The following is a 26,344-nucleotide window of genomic DNA, read 5'->3' on the forward strand; positions in this document are numbered from 1 at the left end:
ACATCTTAATTTGCATTCTAGTGCAGAAATCCTGCATTAGCCTCCTAATACATCTCCCAGCCAACCACTTGCCAAGGCAAAAGTACCTTCCAGTCCATAAATGCCATTGGAAAGGCCATAGCTTTTGGTGGAGGTATATATGAGGAATTAGTTGGCTGCATCATTTGAAAATGTGGATCATCTAACGCCCTCGTTCTGAGTTGGATTCTCCAAACAACCTTTTAGTTTTAGTTGGCTTCCATATTGGTCTACTGTAGAGAGAGAATAAGTTAGTTAGATGAATAAATTATTTAGATAACAAGACAGTCAGTATGGTGTTATATGTCAATTGTACTTCAACTTTTTAAAAAGGTCCTATTCTGGTTTAAGTGAAAGAGATGGGAATCTCACTGGAAATTTGGATGAGGGCTTTCTAACTCTGTGTGTGAATTTTGCTAGTGTGAATCTGCACTGAGTGATGAAATAGTGCATAGTGTTCTGAGTCTATAGTGTTAAGGGCCTGACCTTGGACAGCCATGAATTTAGTGAGGTGATGACTATCACACCTTGAATTCTAAGAAAAATTTCTGGATGTCAAAATTGTATTTTAATTTTTTTTCTTTTTGAAGAAAAAGAATTTATTGAATTCTAAAATCTATTGAATTTATGTGGTGTTTTCACAATAATGCTATCTTCAATTTTATGAGCACAATAAACTTTTTTTTTAACCTTTGTGCTGACATTCAAAACTACAGAACTAAAGACATTTCCATAAAAGTTAAAATCTGATATTTTTAGCAACCTGGAGTAGCTTATAATGAAAATATCCAATTAGGAATATCTTTTTTTTATATAGAACAAAATGAAGGAAGTTGGGCAGCAGAGGTTTCTTCACCAATTCTACCCAGTGGCTATAAGAGGCAGTACTATGTTATTGCTTTGCTCTAAAATAAAGACAGAAATGCATGACCTGTTGCCCCTCACTGATTGGCGTATTGAAACTTGTCTATTAAATTACCCTTTACAGAGTTTCACCATGTTCTCTTTCTCTGAAAATAAAAGCTAATTCAGCTTTTTTATTGTTATGAGAGAAAAAAGTAATACCTAGAATGGGAATTTGCCATGCAATCATATGTTCAAGTGATGTATTTGTTTTAATAAACCAAGAAGGTATTTAGGTGGTTTGCATCCATTGTAAACAATTATCCTTTTGTACTTACTTGACCTAGTTAGATAATGACATGCAGATAGATTGGATTCACCAACACATTAGTAAAAATGTTCCGTGGAGTATTAAAACAATTGCTTTTAATATTCCTAAACAATAGGAGGCACCGGGTTCAGCCCCTGTGAGGTGTATGGTGCTTGTTTGCAATCAGCTCTGACATTTTCCAATATTTCCACTAGAAAGGAGTTCTATTTTGAAAACACTTATTAGAGAGCAGCTGAATGTGCATAGCCCATTGAGTACTACATATTTTTGTTGATTCATTGTTTTCAGTTGTTGGTGGCCAAGATTAAGAAATGATTGAGAGAGCGTCAGTGTGTTTTACTTGATTGCTATATAGGATAATTTTTTTAACTCTTTAATATTATCTTTTCCAAATTAGGATTTTTTAAGTCTTATTAATATGCAAATACATGGTATGACTGTGTTTTTCCTACTGTATGATCTGCTTTCCAATTGAAAATTAATAAATGCTCTCAACTGGTCCTACAGTTTTCATCAATATGAGCAGATGTTGCTATTGTTTGTTTGACTGGAGCATTTACTTTGAAAGATACCATCTGAGCTTGAAAATGAACTAAACTCCAGTCCTGTTTTTGTATAATGGTGTCAGGAAAATATTTTGTTTTGTTTTGATTTCAGTGGTAAATCAATGGTAGTTATCTGATCATTTTTAAGATGTGAATTTAAGAGAGAAATCATACTTGCTTTTGGTTTTTGTATGTCTAGTCTACAACAGCAACAACAACAAAACACTTGTCATATGGGGGTCAAATGGCAATGCATCTATAACAGTGCTTTTTACAAACTATTCGCTATGCTAAAATTTCAGTCATTTTATCCATTTTGTAAAAACTGAGCCAACATATGATGCAAACTATATGCTACTGTTCTGACCCAATTATGAATTGTTTTAAGCATTATAATACCTCCTTAGCACAGATACTATTATTATTCCCATTTTATATATGAAGCTAAGGTACAAGAAGATATATAGCGTCCCCAAGATCACACCGTGGATTGCAAGCCAGGCAGTGTGCCTCTCCAGTCTGTGCTTCTAACTGCCATATTGTGCTGTGTTACAAATTCCAAGGGTCTCTGTTATTCCCCTGTGAAAGCTAGCCTTGGCTCTCTGTAAATAAGTTCTTGCCTACACGGTAAGATAGTGGACTTTTGACTAGTGGAAATTATTATTTGACTGAAAATCTAGTCAAGGTTTCTGAAGGACATACATCCAAAAAAGGGAAGAAGAGAAAGGGAGAGGCTCACAAATTAGTTAATGCCATGCCAATGCTGAAGATCAATGGGATAAAAATATCATACTAGCCTATTTACTTTGTCTGTTCTTAAGGTTTAAAACTTTCAACAAAAAATAATCATTAAAAAATCTTAATATACAGTGTTAATACTGATTGCAATATTCTTATTTATTATCTTGTATGTACTGGAATAAATCATTTGAATACACTGTTCATAAAAGTTATATGCTCATTATAAATGTAAGAATGGAGAATCCTAAAGGACAGAGTATAGAATAATCTGTTATTGAGGCAAATTTACCTTTTTAAAGATACCTTATTGTTCTAGAACAAACTATAATAATAGGTGAATAGAACTTCATTAAATTTCTAAGGTGATTCCCTCAACTGAGCAAAACATGTGGACCAGTGATCTTCAGGGTATAGAATGCGGTATGAATATTAAAGGAAAAGTAGCTTCTTTTATCACATCACCACAAATACTAAACCCTTATTTTTTTTAATATGTTGAAAAAGGAAGGGCAGTATGGCCTCTTTCACTGGATACTTTATAATCTAAGTTTGTTGATTTTGATGCAGATAAAAATTACTGTAAAAATGTTAAGTACATGCAGAGAAAATAAAATGTGTAATTGTGAAAAATTGTTTTAAACTTTATTTTGGCTTTTCAAATTCTAAATAATGAAATTTGGCTTGTAAATATTACCAGTTGAGCCAGCTGATATTTGGCAAAGTCATATTTAACCCTTCTCAAGTTTCAGTGGGGAATCAACATTTTGCAGTTTGCTCATCTTAGGCAGATGGTTATAGCAAAACTCTAGCCAGGGGTTTATTTGTCCCTTGAACTCCTGGGAGGAAAAACAAAAAAGAGCTAAATGCAAAGTAAAATAAACCTTTGAATTATTTTAGAATTTGTATAGGCATTATTATGATTACTATGCAGAATGATGCCTTGCCCTTGAGAAATTTGCATTGTACATTAAGCAAACTGCCAATTTATACTATTGCTGCTTGAGGTGACACAAGTACCTTGCCCTTTAGGGCCCAGAAGGAACCCAAAAGAACCCCTCTGTCAATATCATTCATGCAAGTGACTAATAATGTCAGATTTATGTAGTGAAGCAAGTAAACAAAGAGTGTTTCATGATAGAAACAAATAGTATATGAATGCACAAATGAGAGTGAGATATAGTTTGAAATAACAGTGAGACATGCAGTTCAGGCTATCCTGCTCTGATTTGTAAATTATCTTTTTTTTTTAATATGTGGGGTTTTTTATGGGGGGTTTTTAAAAAATATTTTATTTATTTATTCATGAGAGACACAGAGAGAGAGACAGAGACATAGGCAGAGGGAGAAGCAGGAAGCCTGATGCCGGACTCGATCCTGGGACTCCAGGATCACGGCCTGAGCCAAAGGCAGAGGCTCAAGGGCTGAGCCACCCAGGCATCCCCTGATTTGTAAGTCATCTAATAGATTTGAAATATATTACACTTGAAACAAATGTGCTTCATCTCTATGAGACAGAAATATCCCAGAAACGTTTTAAGTGTATCATGTTTAATAACATTTTGTCGTGAAACCCAAACATGTGGGATGGCTGAATAGTTATTACATTTTATATTTATCTACCTCGAGTAGCATTTTAGAAATTAAAAGACAAATTTAATTTAATTCACCTATTCACCTATTTTGTAATTCATATAAAGTTGAGCTTTTTGTTACTGAACATAAAAGTTTAACAATAATTTCTTCTTAATTTAGCATCTAAAGACATTTGAGTTTTATTATGTGCCACATTTATACCATAATACACCCAAGATTATGGCTAGATATAATATGCTTATGAAAAATAATCATGTACATATCATCACCTAATCTGAGGAATAGGTAGGGTGAACTTAAAATTGGAAAAACGGTAACTGTAGTGGCCATAAAGATTTGCTGGATAGATATGGTAAGAGGGAATGAAAGGAAACCATGAAGGGTAGTTATTACTATATCCTTTTTTTGAGGAAGAACAGTCTACACTGAGAGAAGTCAGGTCACTAACACAAAAATACCATGGCTAATGAATGAATAGCCACTTCATATCTGATTAAATATACATATATTGACTGTAGACACACACACACACACACACACACACACACACACTCCTGGTTTGTGCCTGACACCATTCTTATCACTGAGGATACTACAGTAATAAGAGAAATGACTTTATCCTTTCTCTTAATTTATTTTCTAATGCATGAAAGTAGAAATAAACATGGTAACAAATTATTTTGATATTTGTAAGTGCTGTAATGAAATAAAATAATGAGGAATTTCTTTCCAAGGGAGTAATATACTTTTGTAACCAAAAACGTACAGCAGTATCCTACAAAGTTTCTTTCTTCTACTAACAATACTTCATGGAGTTAGACCCTATGCAGTTGAGGACTGTATAGTCAAACTTCCTGGGTTCTATATACATTTTCTATATGACACTGAGCCTATGTGAACCTCAATTTCCCCACTGACAAAATGGAATCAATATTAGTACTTACCAACATTTTAAAATTGTTACAAAGATTAAAAAATTAAATCTATATAAAACACTTAGAATAGTTTCTGATACCTCATGAAAACTCAAACATGTGCTGTTGTTGTTCTTTTCCTTATTTTTACCTGTGACTGTTATTAATCCTGATTCAAAATACTGTTAAGCCATAATTGTTTTTGATGTTAGTGAACTCTTGGTATACAGTGTCACAAACACTAGGTAAAGTAGGGTTTCAGTACTTCTAAGAATACCCTAAGTGAACTTAGTCAAGGTTCTCTTTGAATGTGATATGCTTGTGACGCCTGGGTTGCTCAGCAATCCAGCATCGCCTTTGGCTCAGGGTGTGATCCTAAAGTCCCGGGATCGAGTCCCACATCAGGATCCCTGCCTGGAGTCTGCTTCTCCCTCTTTCTGTGTCTCTGCCTCTCACATGAATGAATGAATGAATGAATGAATGAATGAATAAATAAACAAATAAATAAATATTTTTAAAAATGAATGTGATATGCTTGAACATCCATGGCCAACACTTTTATACAACTTAGATTCTCTCTTATTTACTCTTCTCTAAATTCTTATTGATACAGGATGCCCTTCATGCTCTATTAAATATGTTTACTGTTTCTAACTGAACCACCTTCTTCAAATCTCTTAAGTGGCTACATTATAGAATGTCCAGTCAGAATAGTTAACACATCAATTTGTCTCTCATATCCTAACCTAAATGCTACTCTGATTTGTTATTGTCAAATTGACTCTTGACACTTCAGATGCTATTCTAATGACTCCTCAAGTTAATTATACTTCTATCCGCTGAGTTACTGAAGCCAGACAACTGAGGGTTGCCTACCTCTGTCACACCTCACATGACCTCCCTATTCTCCCAGGTCTCTTTCCCTCTCTCCATCTCTCCATTGTCACTGCCCTCGTTAAGGAATCTGTTAACTATTAACTCTCAGTTTCTTTTGCCTAGCTTATTACTTTAGGTTGCTAATTGCACTAACTTCCTTCCGAAACTCTTTCCTAAGTGATGTCCAAGTAATCTTTCTAAAATGCAAAGCTTATATCACAGCTTTAGCTGAAATCTTTTGATAGTCCTTTATCATCTTTAGGATAGTCTCCTCATAGATGCATACAAATCCTTTCTACCTTTATCCCCTGCCATTGTCTCTTATTTATTCAATATTATATTTCCCTGAGAAATTCTTTGCTTTCCTACTTACCCTTCAAGATTCAAGTTGTATAAATCAACGTTCCAACCAGAAAGAGATTTCACACTCAAAGTATTCAAATATCTCAAGAAGGGATTATTACAGTGGGTCTATTTGTGAAAGTCTAGGCACAGCACGGGTAACACAGAAATAATGCAATAATCAGAGCTAATAAAAGAGCAAGAGATACAATCCCAGGCCTAAAGTAGTATGGGGGGGAGTGGTTATCTGAAGCTAGAAGGAAAGGGAGCTATGTATAAAAGGCTGACAGGAAAGGCCAGTGGCAGTAGAACATAGCAACTTGCAGGGAGGGAGCCAGGAGAATAGATAAACTGGGTATATTCTTCTCCCTTTCTCAGATCCAACACCAGGCCTTTCTTTTGGCTGAACCTTCGGGAAGTCAGAGATTTGGGAGCCATTCACATGGTTCACATAATCCGATAGGTCAGAAAGATAGAGGGGAATAGGTGGAGGTAGATCTAGAAAGCCAAATGAAAGATTCCTGAAACTAAGCTTTTCCAGTTTCTTTCCATGTTAGCATTTGTATTTGTTCTTCATGTGCTCCAGGTCATAGAAGGCACTGTGGAGGACCCAGACGGGCTCTGTACACTGCACACATAATAGTTTACATCACAGCTGAGGAAGCCACACTTAGGGAACCCAAATCTTTTTTAATAGGCTGTAAGAAAAATGCTCTTCATCACAGAGGGAGATGTTATCTTTACTATATTGACAGTAATCAAATCTGCCCTTTGCTCTGGAGGTAGACATTACCTCTATCTTCCAAGGCTGTTTACAAATAAACATCCTTGCAGGATAGTTTGAAACAAAAGGACAGTCAGTGCCTTGCTCATAAAATATACAAAAATCCAAGCAACCCATGGAGAACTGTCACTGTTAGTGTGATATTCAATTTCAACTATTTCTTGTTCCCTTCAGCAGCACATACACTAAGATTGGAACGATAAAGAGAAGATTAGCACGGCCCCTGCACAAAGGTGACACTCAATTTCAGCTTTTTCATTTTTATCCAAGAAGATATTATTCCCTTTGATTGTATTTAAAGTAAGGACAGATATGCATTTGAACTATGAGTGAAATAAATTTTTGTTAATACTGGTTGAATCAATCTTATATATTTTTATTTTTTATGAGATTGCATTAGAGAAAAAAAAAAATCTCCTGATTTAAAAAAAAAATGTTAAAACCACTGATTTAGAAAAGGACACAAGGGCAAGCTACTTAGATTAATTTATTCTGCATTACAACTGTGAATTTTACTCTTAATTGCTGCATCCCTTGTTGATTATTTCATAAATATATCAGACTTTACACAAAAATCAAAACATTTTAGTGATAGTTCTGGATATGAATATGTTCTGTGATACGGCTTATGCTACCACCATGGTAACATAAGGCATGGAATAGGGGACATAACCTGTACATATTAAGTGGAATTGTAAAATATATATTTCTACCATTTTTCATGTATATGTAAATTCTAGTTTACTAGTTTGAATTTTGATGAAGATGACAATTTGGTATGATATTTATTATTGCATTGCACTTTAAAGTGATCTAATTCATGAATTTATTAAACATATCTATTATTAAGCTCTATTTTATTTTATGGGTAGGTTCCCATTTTTATAAGACTTGGAGCCAGTATTGAAAACTTTTAGGAGTGGATCTCTGGGTGGCTCAGCGGTTTAGCACCTGCCTTCTGCCCAGGGCATGATTCTGGAGACCCTGGATCGAGTCCCACATCAGGCTCCTGCATGGATCCTGCTTCTCCCCCTGCCTGTGTCTCTGCCTCTTGCTTTCTCTGTGTCTCTCATGAATAAACAGATAAAATCTTAAAAAAGAAAGAAAGAAAAACTTTTAGGAGCAATTATGCCTTCTTTGGCTTCTCTAAGAGATTTCAGAAGATTATTCTAACATCTGAATACAATTATTTATCTCTGAGGGGGATGTAGGAATACCTTTTGTTTGTCTATCTTTTATTATCATTGCATATGAGCTACATTCCAAATGTAAGTAATTTCGTTTGAAGTAACTGTCTAGGAAGGTTTTTTTTTTCTTTTTTTAATATTACAAATTTCTGAGCTACTCAGTTCAGCACATTTGAGGAATTTGACTATGGACAACTAGAGACAAACATAATAAGGGAATGTATTTCTTCTAAGGCAACGTTAGCATGTGTCCAAATCACCAGGAAGGTTTGGGAAAACTTCGATTCCTTGGGCCCACCCCAGAATTTCTGAATCAGTAAATCCAGAGAATTTGCATTACTAGGAGATGTTTCACTGCTGGTTCCAAGACCATACTTTGAGAACCACTGCTCTGAGGAAAAAGTACTCAAATGATGGAAATGAAGATGATGAAGATGAGGTAATTATATGGTGCTTGCCAATCTGGTAAAATTTTTATATACATAAATTCATTATATCTCAGTTTAAATGATAAAACTGAACCTAAAAGAGGTTAAATTTCCCAAGATTACAACATTGAAAAGTACAATAGCCAGTCCTCATTCCAAGGCTTTCTGACTTCATCTTCTTGCGTTCTTTGTTTCCCGAAGAGTGCAAACATACCTACAGAAGAGAAAGAAATTGTGACACAGAAGGGGAAATTACAGTCCATGAAGAGCTTTGGCTCTAAAAAACAGATGAAAAAGATGCACTGTGTTTCAGGAGAGCCAAACCTGTGGCTTCTAGGAGGGGTAAGAAGTTTCCTGTGTAGGAATTAGCAATTGGAATTTAACTCCTATAATAAGTCAGAGACAGTTCAAAGTCACACAAAGCCCAGAAGCAACCTGCAAATGACAGGGCAGAAGAAAAACACTAAATCAGGTCAAAGCCGGATTTCTTCATAGTTTTCATATTTAAAAATAAATGGTTTCTGTTACTTAGAGTAAATAACAATATTTCTTCATCAAAATACTGGAGACTGAAATGGCATACTCTCTGTGCTCTGTGCCCAATAAAAGTCTAAAATGATGTATTTGCTAGAGTACCCATAAAAAGCATCATTAATCATCTGGTTCCAGTGACAAGGGCAAAGACAATGTATCAGGGGGAAATAGGAACTTGGTGGATAAGCCTTAAAATCTGAACCATAGGCCAAAACAAAAATATCAGAGTCTGTCCTGCCTTTACATTTACTGACCATACTTTTCCTCACTGAACACACCAATCTTTTTTCTCACTTACAGATATTGCACTATCTGTCTCCTCTTCCCAGGATGCTTTTTATTCTGATTTCCACAAAGCTCATTCCTTCTTGCTGGGTCAGATTTCAAATGTTGCAGCCTCAGGGAGACCCATCCCTCATTAGCCACACCCATAGTACTTAGTCACCAAATGTTGCAGCATATATTTTAGTTATTCTTAATTATCTTTTTCTTCAATCACTGTAATAAAGAAATGTTAAAAGGGGATTTTTTTTGCCTATTTCTGACTTCTGAGTTTCTAGCATTTAAATAGTTTCTAGCACATATTAGGTTTTAAATAATTACTATTTCCTTTTGATAAATGAATGAAGGAAGGGGAGAGGGAAGAAAAAAATTTTAAAAAAAGAAAAAGGAATGTATAGAAATTGCAACACTTGAACTGTGAATGATTAGTTATGGGATTCTCACACCTTATATCTGCACTGAGTTCCTAGGCTGGCAGCTTTTCACACTCTTCCTTTCCTTTATGGTTTTCTGTCTGCAGTGATGATCTCATGTAATGTAGTTCTGTAATCTTAGTCTCTTTTTACTCTTCTCACCCTCACCTTTTCTCTCAGTGGTCAAGATACACAAAGATATATATATATATATCACACACACACACACACACACACACACACACACAATAATCTAGAATGGCAAACAATGGGCACCTGGGTGGATCAGTTGGTTAAGCATCTGTCTTTGGCTCAGATTATTATCTCAGGGTCCTGGGATCCAGCCTGGAGTCCAATTCCCCTCCCTCAACCCCTCCACTCCACTCATTCTCTCTCTTAAATAAATAAATAAAATATTTGAAAGAAAGAAAGAAGAAAGAAAGAAAGAAAGAAAGAAAGAAAGAAAGAAAGAAAGAAAGAAAGAAAGAAAGAAAGAAAAATGCCAACAAATTCATCGTTCAAATTTGGTCAATTTTTTAAATTAGATTGAATCACTTGAAAGATCTTTTGCTCAGCTCCAGAAGTAGTATGAATTATGTGGGAGACTCAAGACTAAATATTTTAATCCTATTTCTTTCCTCTTTCAGGAAATCCCCTTAAAAACCCAACTGCATGTTTATATTTCTGTATTCAATTGCAAACTAATTTTATTCATAAAAATCATATTTAAGATAATAGTGACATGAAGAGTTAACTCTAGTGATGTGTTTGGATTTTCATTATGTATAGAATTTAAGTCAAGGGATTTGGAAATAAAGTGAAGAGGACAATTCAATTTGATAAAAATTGAGTCAATGATGAAAGCAGCATCCTATACACTCTAATGTAAACCCAGTCTTTAAAATTAATATTCATGGTACTTGGAGAGGCTGTAAAGAGTGAAAGCTTTTCATGTGTGATATCCTTAAAACAGAATTTATGTTCAAATTGTATAGATCCTTGTGCACAGAGAACAGTAATGCATCCCAAAAGTCTTTCTAGATTTTGGAGTGTGTGTGTGTGTGTGTGTGTGTATGTGTGTGTATGAGAGAGAGACAGAAAGAAAGAGACAGACAGGCATTCAGACACACAGCAGAGAGTTTGAAGGAGAGAAATACCAAGAAAAGAGCCATTGCACATACCTAAGATGTTATCTTTTAAGAAAAGTTTTTTTACAGACATGCGAATATTATACTTTCACTTTACTACAAATAGAATGTTTGTGAAGTCTGCTTGGCTATCATGATTGTTGTTTAATTATCGTGATTGTTTAATGCTATGAAGTAAAGATAATAATAATGTTTCATTTGACTTTTAATTCATGTATTCACTCACTATTAAAAATATTTATTGAGTACTTACTGTATGCTCGTCACGGTTCTGGACGTTAGGCATACAGTAAAGCATTTAGTGTCCTAACTGTTATATAATTTTCTAAAGTGAAAAGAAGAGCAACTGATTCTTGGATGCATTGAAAATATAATGAGATTGAATACAAATGTATTCTGTGAAGATCTATGCCATATTTCTTCAAATTATAATTTTATTGTAATGGTTTGATGCTTTTCAAAAAATATAAGAAAATCAAGTAGATTTCTTTGGCAATTTTGAAAAGGAGTCTTAGACTAAAGAACAAAATTGTATTAAATAAAAGTTAGCAGGGTTTGTGCACTTATATTGAAACCTATAGGTATTATCAGTGCAACAGGAAATGAAATTTATAACCTTCCTATGGAGATGTATTGCTAGGAACATACTTTTTGTTTTCAGGGAAAAAAAAATAATCTGAAATTGAGTTGTAGACATATTGCCTACCATTCTAGAAGAATGACTAAAGGCTAAAAATGGTTATATAAAGTAAAAGAAAACCTTCCTCAGATGTAAGGAATATATACATTCTGAAAGATTACCTGCGGAGTAATTTATGCTCGTCAAATATTTTCTCCTCTACCAACATGATACTTGACACTTTCTATGAGAAAAATTTGTACCCAGATCAAATAAAATCTCAGAGCAACCCTTTTAATGTCAGACTTTTGGAAAAGAAAATGTAATTCCTTTTGCAATTTAGTACTCACGGAAAAACAGAAATAGTGAAACCAGGAAAGCAAGACATAATGCTGATCACTTCTTGAGGTGCTGCTGCTAGGACTTGTGGGGAGAGAAAAGAGGACATTAAGACTGCGGGCCTCATGCTGTGAGCCATTAGCAGACTGCTCCAGGCTCTGTTACCAACAGGGCAGAGGGGAGGTGGCCTGGATGCAAGGAGGAAAGAGAAAAGGCACATTTATTGTCTTCTCTATAGGATCTTATTTCTATTCTACCCTACTTCTTTTTTATAAGACATTAAATAAGTTTCTTAACTCGTTGCTAGTTGTATTTTTTTGCAATCTGAAAAAAATGCAAAGGTATTTATATTTTGACCTGAAAAATCATTAATTTTATAATGTTTATTGCTTTATAATCATTTATTTTTATTTTAAGTATAGTTCCTAAAGACAAGTTCTAGGAACTGGATTTCTCTAAAGAGTGATTTTCTGAAGTAGCGTTCACCACCATAGGTGTTTCTAACACATAGATAATGCCTAACACGCGGTTAAGTGCTCAACAGACTGTTGCCTGCCTATGTTAATATGGAAGGATAGAAGCCATGATATGTAGACTATTACGTAGCATGCAAAGTGAGGAGTGTAATTGCTCAGTGCCTAGATGCTTCACTCATAGAGACTGAGTTTTAAAACCCAGCTCTGACTTGCCACTTGAGCTTGAATAAGTGCGTTAACTTCTGTAATATGTTTTCTCTAGAAAATAGACATAATACCTCTGTCAACTTTACAAATTGTACATAAACCAGTATATTAAGCCCTGAGTATGTGTCTTGTCTTTCAGTAACATTATTTTGAATGACATAACATACATACATAGTAAAGAAAAAAAGAAAGAATGAATGAAAAAAAGGAGAGACCTTGCAGGAAGGAAAGGATTGAAACTACTTTACATGTAATAATTAATTTTTAATTATTTATTAAGTCTTCTTTATATATTTCACAGAAGTATATTCTTTGCTCAATTATAACATATTAATTATTATGTGATTCAGTATATTTATTGAGGATGATTTTAAGTGATGGTCGTTTAAAATGTACCAAGAAGCATCATTTTCAGTATATTTAGTGAGCAATGGGAACCTAAATGGACTACTTTCATTTGTAAATATATGTCATTACTAGTAGAGTTGCATATGATGCCAACGTAGTGCTAGAATGCTAGCTACACGGGGCTGGGATTTTGGTCTGTTTTGTCTATCATTAGTTGCTTAATTTCTAGAGTATAGCCTAAATATGGTCAATGTGCAATAAATATATTTTGACTAAAGCAACAAATTTGGCAGCATTATATATATTCAGATTGTTTACAAGAATTTTTGACACTGCTGTTATAAATCAACCTCATGTATACCCATGACAAAGGAAAGTTCTGTTTCTTTTGCTCGGGCAAATGGCACACGAATTTATGTCTCAGTAAGAATTAGAGGAAGCCGTTGTTCTTTTCACTGCCCCATTCCCTTGGCTGCCAATTCTATACAGTCCTGAGGAAATGATGCAACTAGCTTGCAGCTCCTCACACTAAGTTCTGGGTGACATTCCTGCACACACAGAGGAATATACACTCTGTGCTTATGCAAAGCTTTTGGATCAACAACGTGTAGAAAATTCTAAATCTCCATTTCCTCCCACAGGTGCAAAATAGCCACAGGGAAACCTAGGATATCAGAGAACTGAAATATTGTCTTACAAGTAACAACCTGGATGTTTAACTCAGAGAAGAGCTTCTATGGCCATAACAATAGTGTTCAGATATTGAAATCCTATCAAGAGAAATATTAACTTTATAAATTTGCGTTGCTACAGAAGACAGAACTAGGATTATAGGTAAAATTTTCAAAGGAGCATTTGCTAATTCAATACTAGAGAAACATTTTAAGACCTAGAGTTGCCCAAATCGAACAACTTGCCTGGTTAGTTAATGTGCTAGTTAATTCTTTGTATGGAAGTTTTCAGGGAGAGACTAGTTGTGCATACTCAATTGCTGTGGAGTGTTCTGAGTGGAAAAGTGAAGGAGATGATTTAAGATTACATTCTTTAAAAGGGTTATAGTATCTGGCCATAATATCAAACAACTTTAACCTACATATTATGTCTAGGATATGTTAGTGGGCTTATAGACATTTACACATCATAGTTGACAATACATAGAGCAGAGACACTTATTATATAATTAATGTAATCTTAGCAAAGGCATAACATGTAAGGTGGGAGTAGGAAAAAGACAGGGCATACTTAGATATCTCTTTAAATTTCCCACTACAAATGTTTCTGGTTGAAATAGCCTCTTTCCTTATAAATACTCACCACCACCACCATCAGAACTCATCAGAAAGGCACCACATAAAGGTATGGCCTTACTCAACTTCCTTGGCAGTCAGGGAGAGCTAAGGGGCCAAAGATCTGGCTGCTCTCCAAGTAGAGACCACAAAGATGCAGCTGGTTCCATTGGGCTTTTGTTCTTGCTGTTTGTCTTGCGAGCCTCAGAAGCTTGTGCTCATTTGTCCTTATTTGGTAAGTCCCTGCCAATGGTGGGCCTCTGGCTTTCTCAGAAGCTTTGTGCCTATATTAGGATGTATAGAACCTTCCAAACCCCTATCCAGGAATGTCACCCATAAGAACATGACCAGAAGCATTGCTTCAGGTTCAACTCTATCTCTGTCTTCTGTGCCACCATCACCTTCCTTGATACAGAGGAAGTGGGTGTGAAACTTGTCTGAGAGGCTTGAATTCGAGGTCTAGTATGCCTGGAAAGTATGTCTTCAGAATCTGAAAATACCACATGCTAATACATATGTTCCTGTAAAGCTTTCCAAACCCTTCCCACCTTTTTAACCTCAGGATTCCACCTCAGGAAGAAAAATACGGAGATGTGACTTTCATAGCACTGCCTACGATGACCTCAACCTTTTTATCAGCAACCAAGGCAGAAACCAGGCATTGTTTATACTCTATGATCAAATCAGTCAGGTTCTTGATAAAGATATCAAAGATTATATTAAATAATATCCTCAACATATTATAGTTACACCTATGAACTATGAATAGAACAAAAGATTAGAACAACAAGCACATTTAATTTCATAATCTGAGTCCATATGAAATATACCACTCTTAAAAAAAGGAAGGAACATCTCACATTTATTTTTTAGTACATGTGAAAACCATTTTTTGTATTTTGAAACCAGCAATGCCAGGGAATAATATTAGTTCAGAAGATAGAATAATTTTCCCATCTCAAGATGTTATTTTAATCTGATAATCATATTAAATGGGCTTGTTTTATGTACCTCGATGCACAACAAATAAAATATGTGATATTGAGTTCTAAAACTCTTGATTTAATTTTGATAAATCATGCATCAGATTTTAATAGATGTGAGTCAGCTTCATTGTAAACAGACCTCATATAGGATGGAAGGTGTTTAATTATTTTGGAATTCTCTAGTTTCACTTGTAAAACCTACAGATGAATACTAATCTCCAAAGTGTGAAAAGAACAATAGTTCAAGGAAGAGCACAAAAGACTTAAAAGAAAACAATTTAATTCTCTTTGTTTCAGTTTACAGATTTGGAGTGAAAATACACCCAATATAACAAAACAATTAAGTCCTCACAATTTAATCTGAAACCTCAAAATGGTATCTTTAAACTTAAACATTGTATTTTGCTTTTGGACTATCTTGTTCCTTGTTTGCCACTCTTAAGGTAGGTTCTCATCAGGTTTGATATTTTACTTTGTGAACTAGAATGGGAAAATAAGAAAAAAGCAGTTCGTTTTAAAAACCATTTGGAATGATAAGCAAAGGTGGTTGTTTACCCTTGATGAAAAACGATGAAGACAAAAAGTACAGAATTATATTTCCAAGAAAAGCATGAGATAAAACAGACTTGAGATATAATTTCACAAGAAATGAAAGAGGGGTGGAATATTTATAATTAGCATAGCTTAATTGAACAGGTGGATACATACTGGTTGGCATGTGGACTCATTGTGTATTTCAAGTTTGCTAAACTATTTATTGCTGCCTCATAAGCCTGAGTGTAGAACCAAATGTTGTTCAATACTAACTCTCCATTGTCGCCTGCTGGATGATAGTAACCAATTGAGAATTCACTTTGTGAGGCTTATTCTGGTAGATGAAATGTTGCCTCAAAATTAACAATAGCAAAGACCTAATCAGATGTGTGACTTATAGTTTAGAAAATATTTTCGAAGTTTCAGAAAAAACAGAGATGATTTATGGCCAAGGAATAAATGGCTCAAGAGTGTTGGGCAGTTGTAAAATGTAACTCTGAAATTATAGTTACAAACACCCTGATAAAGATAGACAAATAAACATGATGAAAGCAATCAATCTGTTTTTCACTGCTTACCTGGAGAGAGGTTACTGGCATAGGCAAATCTTATGTGTAGTCCTTTGATCCCTCTTGGCCATGAGAATGGACTGGGTGCCTGCAATGCTTCCTTACCAAAAGATAAAGAGCTCACACAGCTTGATCCAAGCTTATCACCTTGTATGGAAATACCTTTCCCTGTTTCTGATCCAGTGTGTACCCCTTTGTTCTACATAAGCAACTGTGTCAGTGGCTCTTAGAGACACACTGTTGAAGCTGATCCTGCCCTTTCTTTTCTATGTGAGTAAAAGCAGTGCTTTGACTGCATTGTGTTTTCCTTGGTGACTCCAATACTAAGATACAATAGACAGGAAGTCTTTGGATTTATAATCCTGGTGATTGGCACAGTGATGATCTTTGCTGCCCTCCATGTAGTTGGAATCCTCCCCCGACACTGGGAACTAGGGCATGGTGCTCTGCTCTACAAAGGCCTATAATGTTGTTTTGTCCTGAGTCTGTCCTGTTGAACATTTGTTACCAATGACTTTGACAAGGAAAGCCTAAATACGAAATTAGGAAATAGGGCCTGCAAACGATTGAATATACTTCAGATTGTAATCAATATCCGATTTATTAAGATAGATTGTAGTAAAATACTCAAAAGGACTAGAGGTAAAATTAACAAAAATAAATGTTATCATGTCTCCTGATTCCTACAACATAATGTAGTCCACTAAAACACACACACACACACACACACACACACACACACACATACACAAAAACACATGCAAAAAAAAAAACAACCCTAAAACTGGTATATAAATTTTTGAAAATATCTTCATAAATGCTTTCACAAGCTGGCAAAAACACCCAGGCCAAAAGAAGGTGGAACACTGAATCTGGCTTTCATTTTGAGGGATTTGACAAACCAGGAAAATCTGAATGTTGGTTTTTGTAGGCTTCCAGTACTCAGGGGTTGGGGGGAAAATGTCCAGGGCCTGCTCTTCCTTCCAGAGAAGTGGCCAAGCCTAGCTCTGGGCTTTCCAGTTTTGTTTCCTTTTTCTAAGCACAATGGAGGAAAATGCTTTCTGCCTCTGTTGAATTAGGTAAGGGTCCTGAAATCGAATTCTGACCAGTGTGATATGAGTGAAGTGTCACATGCATCTTGGACACCAGGTTGTAACATGTTCCTTCTCTCAGTAGGCACCGTGGTCCTATGTTGAAGGTGGCACTGTCCCAATGTAGAACGAAACTGGATCATGGACTCAATGTACAGGAAAAAGCCACCCAGGGAAGTTGTGACTCTCCTTAATACGTGCTTAAATATCTCTGATTTTAATTTTCTCTTTTTTCACGTGAAATAATTGAGATTCACATCTTCCTTACATTCTTGTAGACCTAAGGTTTTATGATTTTTTTCTGAATATATTATGAACTATTTGAAAATAGGAAGACTTGTTTTGTGTCCTATTAATACATATGCTATCTTGTATGACATCTGGCATAAAACTGGCATTTGGTATACTTTGAATGAATGGATAAACAAATGATTCAAAAACTACTTTTCCCTGAAAAAATGTCCTCTGTGGAAACTATCCCTACTTTTAGTCACAATTCTATTCCTTCAGTGTCATCATCTTCATAAGGTACAAGTTTTCTTTAGGAAAATAATCATTGAGCAAATTCACACTTAAGAATAATGTTTTGAACTCTGCCCTGACTAGTACTGATTTGGTCTGCACCATCATTGTTGTCACAAGCTGTCAACATATTGAAAATTTCCCATAATGTTTCATAAATACCTGCACCTTTAAACCTTCCAGTATCCCCATCACCACAGCCTATTAATCATATTTTAGCCTGGCTTTCTATAAGTTTGTAAAATTTCATCGTCTTCATCTCTCATCATTTCTCAATACCTGTGTGGTCTCAGTGACTGACCTAATGATCCACCTTTTAGACTAAACTTAAAGTTGCATATTCAACACCAATTCCTTTTTATAACGATCCACTACATTCTTTCAGTTCGACTCCTTAAAATTTTTTGAATTGCTTCCCTTTTTTTCAATCCCATTGCTACACATAGGATGGTCCAGCCATTCTGAACTGTTTATAATTCCCAACATTCCCTGTTTTTTATAACTGTGCATATCCTACCTCCACAGAAAATGCCTTTATCAGCTCTGGCACTCTTTTCTGTCTTGCAGATGCCTACTATTTATCCCCTTCTATGAATTTGGCCTGACTCCTGCTTTCCTCTGGAGAGAGTCACATGACACTACATCTTTATTATTATTATACTCAACACATTTAACTGTAATAAATTCTGAATGAAGCCAAAGTATCCCAGACTTTAAGCCAGTTTATCAGGAAGTCTTACCATAAGATAGTGAAACTGGGCTATTTGCCAGCAATTTATTCAGGGATTCTATTAACCCAGAAAGGTGACATAAGAATTAGCAGGAAAAATGATAGCTAGAAAAATACTGGAGATCTGTGTGCAAACGATGGAGAAGGGAAGATTAATTAAGTTTAGGAAGTTTAAGAAGCTTCATGTGGCTAAAGCATAGGATTCAATGGAGAAAGACAAGATACAAGTGTGGAGAAAAACAGGCTTCATTTGAAGACACTTGTAAGAAAAATTAATGATACTGGACTTTGAAATTGGTGAGGAATCATTAATATGTTTTATTAGCAAGGAAGTTATATGATCCAATTTGCCTTCTAGAAATGTAACTCAAGCAGTATGGTGTTGGGATAAGTTGGAAGAGCATAATAATAAAATTGAAGAATAGTGAACAGGGGATCAGTGAAACAGTTAAATAGGATTAAGGGGTACAAACTTTTAGTTTACAATTTTAAAAAATAGGGACTTCCGGGTGGCTCAGGGTTTGAGCTCCTGCATTCGGCCCAGGGTGTGATCCTGGAATCCCGGCATCAAGTCCCACATCAGGCTCCCTACATGGAGCCTGCCTCTCTCTCTGCCTGTGTCTCTTCCTCTTTCTCTCTGTGTATCTCATGAATAAATAAATAAAATATTTTTAAAAAACATTAAAAGTAAATAAATAAATAAATAAATAATCCAGGGCAAACAGATGCGTATGTGTCATAGATCATGGAAAATAGGAGATAGTATTATGAGAACGTGGCGTCTGAATCAATGTGGAAAGTGAAATAGAAGAACTTTGAATAGGCCTGAGGGTCTGTCTGTCTGTCTTGTACAACTGGTTGTAATAGCGCTACAAAGTAAAATGGAAAAAAAAAAACAGAGAAGGGCACTTGACAAGACTGAGGGTGAGTGGGTGGTGATTTTATTGAGATCTAATAATTTTAAGGAATATGTAGGTGGTGTAAGAGAAGATGTCCCGTAGGTAGTTGAATATATAAACTTAGAACATAGATGAGACCTCTGATGTGTATAGATGGATTTGAAACTCATCAGCCTGTCAGTAGTTGTGAAAACAACACTCTCTACCTTTGCCTTACTAAAAAGAAAAGGCAACTTAATAAAGGGGAAAGGAACTTGGTCACCCTACCTACTCTTTGTTTTTATGTCATCAATTTTCTGAGTAAATAATTGACTAATAGCGGGAAAGCCACTCAGGGCTGTCACTGCCCCTACATATTCTGTCGTGAATATAATACACTTACCTCATACTCACTTTGAGACTGTGTTCATAGAGCATTACAGAAAGCAGGGAACTTTTCCCAGTGTGGCTTTTTGTATGTGGTTACACAGATTGTAAGCCCATGAATCTGGCCCTATATGTGATCTTTTATCCCATGGCTGCTTACAACACAGTGCCTCAACTTATAGGTTGTTTGGCCAACCAATGTTTACTATTTGGAAAAATGGTAAGAATTATAAAGATACATGGTGACTGCATGGGGAAAAACATTACCCCTACTACTTGTTTCTTCAGTTGTGGATTTAATATTATTTTTGGCCATAAAGACAACTTTATATTAACAATAAATGCAAAACAGTCAACTTCTATCATGCGCCTTTATCATCCACCAATTATTTTCTTTAACATGACATCAAAGGATACCAGCTTTGTTTTTGGTTTGTTTTTCACCTTTGATTCACCTTCTGTGAGTCATGTTTCTCCTGTAGGCTTTTCTGCCACTAGAAGGAAATTAATTTGTGTTCTGCTGCAATTCATTATGCAGGGGCCAGGAAGAGATAGAGAATAATGTATGTTTGTATAGAGATGAAGGAGCAAGTGCTCTTCCATGAGAATTTTTATCATTTTAGATTTATCCTTGATATGTGCCTGTCTGTGACTGTTTTTTTTTTTTTTTTAAATAGATGAAGGCACCAACGGTACCATTATCTAAGTCTGTATTCGCTTCTATCATTGTCACATAATAGTTTTTCATTTACTGGGATGCTGAAGAAAGAGAAAGAGAAGGTTGAATCAATTTATTAGGGCCAGATGCACATGGGACTTTTATAAATCTTGCAGATTCCTAATATGCCATCTTACTGTTGCAGAAAAGATCTGTCCATACGTAAGGTGTATTTGCATTTTTGTAATTCTGAACTTCTACTCCCTTGTTAAATAATGATTTTAAAAGAAAAAAGAAACCTCTATGGGTATACTATGTACTGTGTAGCAGCTCTGAAGCTGCAGTTTGGCAAAGCAAATATTTTTTTTCCCTCAATCATCCTTGGCAGAATGTAGGAAAATAGGTAATTTATTTTATAAAGCATAAAAATTTCTTACTGTATGTCTTAGATTAAACATAAGTTTTGTGTAAAATGAATGAAGAGGTTTAAACCATCAGATGACAACCAACAGATGACTTGAAAATAGTGTGCCATGAATTAAAATTAAGAATTGAGTATGAGTGAACACTGAGTAATGTATAGAATTGTTGAGTCATGATATTCTGTACTTGAAAGTAATATATCACTCTATTTTAATTATACTTCAATTAAAAAATAATTTAATATGAGCAATTTTAAAACTATCAGTAGTGAATGACAGCTCAATCCATATGTTTGAACAATATCATTATTTTCCTTTTTCATTCTCTAATTAAACACAAAGACTTTTTTCTTTAATATTGCAAATTTTTCTTGTTTTGTATATTAACTAAAGCATCATAATTAATGTATAGATGAGTATGTAATCACACACATATATACACATAGACACACAAGACACAGGTGTATTTTTAATAACCTTCCTAGAAATGCTATATTAAAACAGAAGTAAATATTACAAACAATAATTCCAAATTGCTTTCATTCTAAGACATTTTTTCTTTTTTTACCACAAGCCTTTGTCAGTTTTTGCTGTAACATTTTCTTTAAAAAACAGATAAACAGAAACACAAAACTTTAAATCAGAATAATTTTCTCTCACATTAGACCACATTTACTTACCTATATATTTAAGATAGTACGTTTCCTTAAAAAGTTTTTATTAGATTTATAAGAAATGGTTTCTTAAAATTGAGGGACTATAATAATAACTAGGCCAAAAAGTGAGTGTATATGATCCAAGCATTGTGTGTGACATACTTTACAAAAATTACCTCATTTGACTTTCAGATACTATGAGGTAGAGTTATTTTTATCACCACTTCAATTGTGAGAAAACAGACTTCCAGGCGTGCCCAAGAATGGTGCTACTAAGTTGAGTTTAGACATCATTCCATCCTACAAGATAACTTCAAATGTCACATTCAAAAACCACTCTTCTGTTTTGCTTTGATACAAAGATAGATTGACCATTATTCTTTCCTGAAAGAATTGTACTATGTAATTACCTAGCAACAATATTTTAATGATGCCATCTGTTTGTGGGAATTTTTCTCTCCTTCTAGTGGCTGAGTCCACGTCTACACAAAATCACTCCTTGCAAGCTGTGCTTCATTCCCTAGCATTTGCTTGGTCTCCACCTACACAGCAGAGAAGAATGAAATGGCTTGAGGAAATAGATGATTGCACTTGAACTAAAGAATCAATAAGGCTGCTTCTGTAAGATTATTGACTGGGCGGCTCATCTGAGCCCATAACTTTACTTCTAGCCAATGTTTCAAGGAATGCTAGATGCAGGACTATCTGCAGAACCTATGGATTCTTGTAAGCACCGAGGAAAGCAACATAGGATTATTCTCTTATAGTTGACTGAGTGTTTTCAAACCCTCTGGTTATTTTCATTCTATTATATGTATGATGCTCTTTCATCATGCCTTTTCTGTCTCTACTGCTTTTGGAAAAAAATTCAGTATGAACAATCTGCCCTTCCCCTGTGCACTTTAATTTGCTTATCTATCTCATAGCAGGTTGATATACTAAAAAATAGATTATTAATATAGAAGAGATTTAACCTGTTTGAGATTTTGAGAAGGCTAATTTTTTTAATTCTATGTTTTTTTTTTAACCCAAGGTACTTAAAATAAGATAGATAAGAATCTTTTCACATTTGTGGTTTTGTTTTGTTTTCTATGTTTTAATGACAACCTAGGGATTAAGCTCTTAGCACATACATCTTTTATTTGGCATTGTCAGTACGAATAACCAGGTGCATTTGATAAAACTGAATTTTGAGTTACAAAAACAAGATGATGCAGGATTGGGAGGTGGATAGTATAAATCTACAAAAATAGGTGGAATTAGTTCTATTGTTATTTTAAATATTATAGTGATTTAAATAAAATATTAAATGCTACAGCCAGTTTAATAAAGTCAAAGAATTGTACAATTTGATATTCTCATTCTCATAGAAGTCAGTTACATCTCAGTTGTTATCCCAGTAGATAGAATGTGTTTGAACATAATTATTCAGTAGAGAATGAGAATAGAATTAGTTTTCTCTAGCTGAGAAGATATATAGATAATCCTTGGCACATACTGCCAGATTTAAACACTGTTGGATAAAATCCATACTGTTGTTTCACCAGGGAAAACTACGATCATTACTCTTCAGGTTGACAAGTAAGAAAACAAAAATTATGATAAAAGTCGTAATTATTAATCTTAAAAATATATTCAATAGTTAACATTAAGGAAGGGACATTATTGAATACTTAAAGCAAAATGAGGTTTGAAAAACCCAAAGTGAAAAATACAAAAAGAAAATTCTTTCACTAGTCATCTGTCTTAAAAACAAACAAACAAAAACAAACAAACAAACAAAACAAAACAAAACAAAAAAACTTTACTTCAAAAGATAAAGAAGACAGTAACTAAGACTACTATAATTTTGTTTGTGTTCCCTTTAGCAGCCTGAATCCAATTTCTCTGAATGATGACAATACTAGAAAATTGTGTTGTCAACAAAATTAGGATTCTGTGACCTCTGACTCTCCCTTTACCCTTGTCTTTTTGGCAAAGTCTACTCCACCTCTCCTTGAGAAACCCACAGCCCGTAGAAAGATTTCAGAGCGGCTTCTTAGGAGAGGCTCATTCTCCTGTCTCCAATTAGGATATTTAACAGCTCTCTTTAATTGACTAGAATATCACAGGCTTATTCTGGATTCTGTAGGGATCTCTTCTCTAATAGAAGCCGTTGTTAATAAACCATGTGCTTTCACATTAATGAGCATGGACCATGGACCAGCAGTAGCCTCCTCACCGGGGAACTAGCCAGAAACACACATTCTTAGGCTCCAACTCAATCTATTCAACCTCAAGGTGCGATTTGACAAGATCTCCAGATGATTCCTAAACACATTTAAGTTTGAGAAATACTACAGGGATACAACCAAAGTGTATGATGGTCAAAAAGAAAATTCCCCAGCTGCAAAAATACCTAAGTCTAAGAAAAAGATGCATATGGTAGTATGAGGCTCCATGGTAGGGCAACCTGCAGGACAAATATTTGGGGGCTATTCTGGGAACTACAACACTAGTGTATTGAATAGGAATAATCCTCTTTAGTCTTCGACAAAAATCCCTCTTCATTTTACTGGGAAAAGTTCACATGGCAATGCAAATTTAAAAAAATATTAAAAGAAGACTACAACCATTTTGCAACTGTGTGTGTGTGAGAAAGAGAGAGAGAAACATTTTTTTCAGGATTAACAGAACTTTTGACCTCTTACAAATCATTCAATTTAGGTATGGCCTTGCCTTTGACTTCTGAGGTTAGAGCAGAAACCTAGTTTTCCAACCTTGAATCATTTCTTTGAACTTTTCTGAACTTCTTCACATCCTTCATCATTATTGGAGTTTAGAACTGAGTATATAGTTCACTACTTTCTTAGGGGAAGCTTTGATCAGTATTTGTCATAATGAAAGAAATTTGAGCTCTTAATTACCACATTCTTTTTATACCTTAGTTTTTATTATAACTGTGTCCTAAATAGCTACACTTAGGAATTTATAGGTTTAACAAGCTTACCAGGTAATTATGATTCATGTGGTCCTTGGATCACACTTTAAAAAGCTGTGAAGACAGATCACTAGATTCAGCCTTAAGGCTTTTGGGGTGAAACAAAAAATGTGTAAATCATGGTAACTTTGTCACCTGTCTCTAATTCCAATTTACCTTGTAAGTTTTATTTTTAAACTTGTGGCAATATTTTCCTCCTTTCTGCAAATTTATCAGGGTAAATTATAATTTTTAAAGTTGAAAGTCTTTTAACGCTTCATCAATTTTTCCATCAAGTATTTCTGATTTATACCAATAATTATTTAAATATATATATATATATATATATATAAGCTGCCTTTATTTTAATTTTAAAGACATTTTATTTTTTATTTTCATTGTGACAGTAATTTGATCAACTTCTAATATATATCGAAAGAATAATCTTTCTAACATTTATAGGGAAGACTTAAAATACTATTAAGTTTTCTTTGGAACAGGCCTGTTGGGGTTTTTTCTCATGATGACCACGTTAGGAACCTCATAATAGGAAACTTCCCATTTAAAATAAGCTCTCCTTTTTTGTTTTTGTTTTGGTTTGGTTTTTGATGATTTTTTTTTTTTTTAGTATGGTTGACATAGATTGTTACATTAGTTTCAGGTGTACCACTTAGTGATTTGACATGTTTATACATTATACCATGTTCACCACAAGTGTACTACCACCTAACCTATTACATCATAATTACAGTATCATTGACTCTATTCCTTATGCTGTGCTTTTTATTCCTTATGCTTATTTTATATTCCTTATACTTTATTTTTTATTCTTTATGATTTATTTATTCCACAACTAGAAGCCCCCTTCTCCCACTCCCCTTCACCCATTTTGCCTAACCCTCACTCCCCTCCCCTTCTAGTAACCATTTCTTTGTTCTCGATATTTATAGGTTTGATTCTGCTTTATGTTTACTCATTTTTTAAAAGGTTTCACTTATAACTGGAATCATTCAGTATTTGCCTTTCTCTGTCTGACTTATTTCACTTAGCATAATACCCTCTAGGTCCATGCATATTGTCTCAAATGGCAAAATTTCATCCTTTTTTATGGCTCCATAGTATTCTATTGTTTATGTATATCTATGTATGTCTGTGTATACACCATATCTTCCTTATCCATTCATACATGATGGACACTTGGGTTGCTTCCACATCTTGGCCATTGTAAATAATGCTGCAATAAACATAGAGGTGCATATAGCTTTATGAATTAGCATTTTCATTTTCTTTGGGTAAATAAATACCTATGGTGGATATTAGATCATATGGTAGTCATATTTTTAATTTTTGAGGAACTTCCATACTGTTTTCCAAAGTGGCTGTACTGATTTACATTCCCATCAACAGTGCACAAGGGTGTCTTTTTCTCTACATCCCCACTGACAGTTGTTATTTCTTATTTTGATTTCAGCTATTTTCTAAATGATGTGAGGTGTATCTCATTATGATTTTGATTTGCGTTTCCCTGATGATTAGTGATGTTGAGCGTATTTTCATGGGTCTTTTGGCCATCTGGATGTCTTCTTTGGAAAAATGTATATTCAGGTCCTCTGCTTTTTTTTCTTAATTGGATTGTTTATGGTTTTTGTTTTTTAGGCTTTTTTTTTTGTATCGAGTTGTATAAGTTCTTTATATGTA

General features: G+C 34.6%; 1 protein-coding gene and 1 non-coding gene across 3 annotated transcripts in view; both read left to right on the plus strand.

Annotated features, from left to right (window-relative positions):
* GRID2 (glutamate ionotropic receptor delta type subunit 2) overlaps nt 1–26,344 on the plus strand; it is a 1,439,737-nt gene that overhangs the window by 816,483 nt on the left and 596,910 nt on the right. The gene's annotated exons all lie outside the window — the stretch shown is intronic.
* Nucleotides 7,151–7,252, plus strand: LOC121493997. The gene has a single exon (XR_005988645.1). It is a non-coding gene; the product is annotated as a U6 spliceosomal RNA (small nuclear RNA).

This window comes from Vulpes lagopus, chromosome 6, assembly GCF_018345385.1.
Source record: "Vulpes lagopus strain Blue_001 chromosome 6, ASM1834538v1, whole genome shotgun sequence".
In the NCBI taxonomy this organism is placed as follows: Eukaryota; Metazoa; Chordata; class Mammalia; order Carnivora; family Canidae; genus Vulpes; species Vulpes lagopus.